Raw genomic sequence first — 6,315 nt, forward strand, 5'->3', positions numbered from 1 at the left:
TTCGAGGTGGAGGAAAAAGATTGTCCTGCGTTGATGACGTACACGCCGGAAACAACAGAAGCTCCATGTTTTTTGCTGGCATGGCCTTTTCAATTCTTATGTAGCGGTAAATGAACGGACATGGGAAAAGTCACTTCTGAAACACACGAAAGCATAAGAGAAACGTATGCGATATTACAGCGTAATATTATGTACGTATTTCAGCAAAAGTATGTTATACAGATTCCCTTTGCCCTTAACAAAGATGGCCTCGAGCACGCTAAAGACACGTCTCCAAGCCATGGCACCGTCATAGCCGACCTCTGTTCGATGACGATTAACTGAAATGTGTGGTTTGGGTTCAGGATTGGATCCATTAGGAAAAGGGGGTGCACATGCTGGTGTACTGCGAGGTGTTTGGCTTGTAGATGCAACAGAGTCAGATAGTATATGAAGAAGGGGGCAGCATTTATTTATGTGTTTATTTTACACTGACACTGAAAATTTAGATTTTTTATACAACTGTCTAGAAGATGATTATATATATATTTTGTAATAATTTGTTGCAGTTTATGGCCAGTTTGCTTTCACTGGGTAACACAATAAATTTTGGCAGGAAATGACCAATATGCTTCTTCTGAAAGATAACATGTACAAGTTGGTGACCTTTTATGTTTATGCCCTCTATGTCTTCGAGCATCATGTCCATACCTGGGAACTCCCCAGGTTTGACCTGGAGATTGCCGGGTGAGTGCTGCTCCTCCGGCTCTCCAGGTCAAGACCCGAATCCTACGGGTCGGGGGACTGGGGTCTTGACACGCCCCGCTCCCCACCCATTTTTTTCCTTGAAATGGGAGAACGCCACCGACGTCAGCGGGACCGCCTGCCGACGTCAGTGTGCAGTCCTGACCATGTCCCGTAAGGGAAGGCTCCGAGTAGCCGGAGCTGAGAAGTTCCCAGGCGTCATCATGGCTCTACTTCAAAAGGAGCCCCTTAGTGTAATAGGGTTATACTGATTCCGAACCTCAACAAGCCCAAATGTTCTTTTGTTGAGCTCTGGCTGAGATATTTTCCAATTCTCAACAAACCAACACAGGCTAAATTACTTTTATTGTAAGGCAGGCTAATTCATTCCTAATATTTATTAAAAGATTTTTATGAGGCGCATTAATGTAATATACAGTATCTCACAAAAGTGAGTACACCCCTCACATTTTTGTAAATATTTTAGTATATGTTTTTATGTGGTAATGCTGAAGAAATGACACTCTGTTTCAATGTAAAGTAGTGAGTGTACGGCCTGTATAACAGTGTAAATTTGCTGTCCCCACAAAATAACTAAACACGCAGCCATTAATGTCTAAATCTTGGCAACAAAAGTGAGTACACCCCTAAGTGGAAATGTCCAAATCGGGGGCAAAGTGCCACCATTATTGTTCACCAGAGTTTCACAGTTTGCCACTGGAGTCCTCTTCCACTCCTCCATGACGACATCACGGAGCTTTTGCGCTCCCCCACCTTCCATTTGAGGATGCCCTACAGATGCTCAAAAGAGTTTACATCTGGAGACATGCTTGTCCAGTCCTTCACCTTTACCCTCAGCTTCTTTAGCAAGGCAGTGGTCGTCTTGGAGGTGTGTTTGGGGTTGTTATCATGTTGGAATACTGCCCTGCGGCCCAGTCTCCGAAGGGAGGGGATCATGCTCTGCTTCAGTATGTCACAGTACATGTTGGCATTCATGGTTCCCTCAATGAACTGTAGCTCCCCAGTGCCGGCAGCACTCATGCAGGCCCAGACCATGAAACTCTCATCACGATGCTTGACTGTAGGCAAGACACACTTCTCTTTGTACTCCTGACCTGGTTGCCGCCACACACGCTTGACACCATCTGAACCAAATAAGTTTATCTTGGTCTCATCGGACCACAGAACATGGTTCCAGTAATTCATGTCCCTAGTCTGCTTGTCCGCAGCAAACTGCGGGCTTTCTTGTGCATCATCTTTAGAAGAGGCTTCCTCCTGGGACGACAGCCATGGAGACCAGTCTGATGCAGTGTGCGGCGTATGGTCTGAGCACTGACAGGCTGACTCCCCACCCCTTCAACCTCTGCAGTAATGACAACCTCTGGATATGACGCTGAGCACATGTACTCAACTTCTTTGGTCGACCATTGTGAGGCCTGTTCTGAGTGGAACCTGTCCTGTGAAACTGCTGTATGGTCTTGCCGACCTGCAGCTCAGTTTTAGGGTCTTGGCAATTTTCTTATAGACTAGGCCAGCGGTTCTCAACCCTTTCACAGGGGTTGCCTAAGACCATCGGAAAACACATATTTCACAATATATAATTATATAATTTTATGGTTGGGGGTCACCACAACATGAGGAACTGTATTAAAGGGTCGTGGCATTAGGAAGGTTGAGAACCACTGGCCTAGGCCATCTTTTTGTAGAGCAACAGTTACTTTTTCAGATCCTCAGAGAGTTCTTTGCCATGAGATGCCGTGTTGAACTTCCAGTGACCAGTTCCATTCTATGTTCACACTCATAGGAGTGACTTAAAAATACAAATGTGTTAATGCAAATGTCTGCTGGTCTGACCTTCACACAAATCTTCATTTTATAATACTGATTTTTAAAAGAGTGAAAGGTCTTCAAGAATTTCACAAACTTGGAACGTGCACGTTTTTCCCACCACATGGATACACACCCACCATGGTTAACCAAGCACACCCTGTTTTAACCCCAGATGCTTCAGGTAAATAGGAGATTTTGTAATGAACAAGCCTTCCTTTTAATATCTCTGCCAAAAGCATCGCTTCATTTTCAGTCTAAGGATACATAGATTATTTTGAGTAGTGGCTCTGATTTTTTTAATTTCCAGGTTATAATCAGTTATAAACATCAAGGGCATCAAACGCTCATCACCGCTCTCCCTATTGTTACTATTCATCTCCACTTTCCTATTGTGGACCAGTCTCTCAAGTGTTCTTCTAATCCTTTATTTCACTTTCTTATAGGCCCTAAAAATGGACAGGCTCTCTATAAATCTGGATCTAAGATCCACTGCTTGCTGTTCAAAGTCTAGAATACATGAACAATTCCTCCTCAAAAACTAAATAATTCTCCCAGTAAAGATGAAAGCATGAATAATGTAATAATGTGTTAGGGTAATTATTTTCTAAAACCCTCCATAGATACGTCATTGAAAATAGTGCTAGATAAATTAAGATCTAAAAACAAAATATGGCTTTCTTTAGATATCGTTATTTTGATCATATAATTTACTATTAAAAAAGTATAAAATGTGAAAAATCGAGACATTTTTTCTGACCTTTACTTGAAAAATATTTTACTCATCTATAAAAGCTAATGAGAAAACCTGCTAAATAGATTCTATTTGTCCTGAGTTTAGAAATACGCAATGTTTTATGCTTTTTTCTGCAAGTTATGGGGCAATAAATACAAGTAGCGTTTTGCTATTTCAAAACCATTTTTTCCAAATCTGATAATTCTGATTATTAACCATATATTTTTGAAGACTAGACACCGCATGGCATTTCAAGTACTACTATTTTAACTCTTTAATGCACTAATTCTACCACCAGTCTTTGTCAAACTTTGTGGTAGTCATTTTTTTTGCATTTTTTTCCCACACACATTTTATACAGTTATGAATTAACAGGTCCTGGTATATGTCACTGTCACACAACATTCCAATATGTGATTTGTAATATCTCCTGAGTACAGTGATACCACAACATGCATGGGTTTTTCTATCCATTTGGGGGCAGAAAGGCCACATTTGTGGCATGCGCATTTTTCTATACTGAAGTTTGACATTTGGTGATCCGCTGCCCATGCCCTATTTGGTACATCTTTGAGCCCGGCCAATTCAATGTGCCCCAAAAAATATATATATTTTAAAAAATTAGACACCTCAGGGTAGTTCAAATGCTGGTATGTTAACTCTTTCCAGTGATACCCCACATGTACGGGTTTGTCGGGTTGTTTGGGAGCTAAAAGGCCACATTTGAGACAGGTACATTTTTCATATTAGAAATTAGACACGTGGTCATCCTTCCTCCTGTGTTAATTGTTGAACCCGGCCAATTCAATTTACCAATTTTTCAAAAAGTAGACACCCCATGGGCTTTTAATGTGCTGGTATCTTAACTCTTTCCACGCAAGAATTGTTTTAAGATAAAGAGCTGTTTTTTTAACATGTTACCATTTTTTTATTATTTTTTTTTTTACTATTTTTATTTTTTGTTCCTTATTATTTTTTTAAATTATTTTACTAATCACAGCTGGGCTCCATTGACTTGCATGGTTGAATGCAGTACCTTTTTCAACGTCGTTATTTTTTTTAAAGGACACACCGCCATCTTGCGAGTGGCAAAATCTCGCAGTGGTTGTGACCACTCTCCGGAGTGGTCAGAGTGCGTGCTGGGGTTGGTGTTCGGTGTCGTTGAATGTAATTGATCGCCTCATAAACTCTTTCAAAACAGGTGTCCACCGCCATGCAGTGTATGACAGACATTGATGCCCCGGGGAGGGCCCCTACTGCCGATCTCGGGGTGTTGCTGAATGCCCCGACACTGAGGAAAACACATGAAAAATTGGGTTTATTTCCAGATTTGTTTTAAGATTTATGGGGATTCATGTGGGTTTAGAAATTAAGCCATTACACAAACCTGCACAGCTTTCTTCAGCATGTCGGTCCTTTAGGCAGGAAGAGGTAGCAGAAAAGTCAATACAACAGCGCTTTTGGGCTTTGTCAGCTGTCTTCTGATTTTATTCTGCTAAAAAGGCTCCTGACCAGCCATCTATACTGATTAAGCAACAGCAACCCTCCAGACTGGTTTTAACTAGGTCACCCCTTGAATTTTACATGTGATCTACAAATACAAGAGGGCACTAAGTAAATAGACACCTCTAAAGGAGAAAACATATAATAAATAATCACATGCCTCCAAAAACTGTAATAAAACTGATACATGACAACTAAAATAGGGGGAAGTCATAATGCCCTTAATAAAGCTATTTGTGATGGGAACACTTAATAGTCACTTGACACAAAGGCATTGTAGGTTGTTGTATTGTTTTACGTGATTTGATCTTAAAAGGAAGAAATACATTTAGAAAACAGATAAGGTATGCTTGCTTAACAAGCTAAAGAGTATAGTTAATGTGTATCAGCTTATCTCAAGGAAATTATACACCTGATGTGGTTCAGTTTATTCCAAAATCCAAGAGGACCCTGCTTTGTTCACATGCTTGGCATTGTAGGTAGTGTCCTATGAAGAGTATTTTCTCTTTTTTAACAGCATGCAATTATTTGTTAAAGTATTTGTTGCAATTGCCAAAAATGGTCCACAGGGCAGTTAAAGATTGACAGGATAATCCAGCCACCTTTGGGATATATTGAAGCAGTGCTCTGGGACATGATGTCATATCGTGGCCTGTGCTTCAATACATCACATTTGGGAGCTGGCAATTTCAGAGATAAATGGGCAGTCAGTAACTGGCCCATACACTACTGCCCCCCCCCCCCTCTCTCTCTCTCTCCTCTCTCCTTTTTTCCCCCTCTCTCTCATAAACCAACATTTATTTATCAATGGATCCATGGTGTCTTGAAATAACTTATTGCAGGCCCACAAGTCAAAATATACTTTTCTATACCTATGTGCAATGTAAGATTAAACTTCATGATCAAGGCTATATTGTAACTTTAAGAGCTTCTTGCCATTTTTTGCTGTGAATTTGTAGAACTAAAAAATCCACTATTTTTGTACCCACAAGCATTATATATTGTATTTTTTTTCATGACCAATATCTTGTGGCAGCCTTTTTTCATACAGACTTCCTTACACAGTATATGTACAACTGCGGAAAAAAAGATCCTGGATTCTCAAGTCCGCTCACCACACAATGAAATCGCATTTTTTTAAGAAATCAAGTTTAATTTTACTTCAAGTTTACTTTGTGGATATATATATATATATATATATATATATATATATATATATATATACACTGACACACAGGTATATACACAATATAATGTTTGGTAGCATAATTCAACAGTATATAATACATTAAGCATATATTATAGTTACATCTGTTTGTAACTAAAGAAAAATATTCTGCTAATAACTTTAATAACAAAACAAAAATGATACTCTTTATTTGTAATCAAAATATATACAACTGTTTATCTGATATTTTCATAGTTCTTTGGTGCCTAAATATGTTATTCACACAAGTAGAATAAATATGAAAATATTTCATAAGTTAAAGCTATAATACTGCTAAATTATATTACAATACGTGATC

The sequence above is a fragment of the Spea bombifrons genome, chromosome 1, assembly GCF_027358695.1.
Source record: "Spea bombifrons isolate aSpeBom1 chromosome 1, aSpeBom1.2.pri, whole genome shotgun sequence".
Classification (NCBI taxonomy): Eukaryota; Metazoa; Chordata; class Amphibia; order Anura; family Pelobatidae; genus Spea; species Spea bombifrons.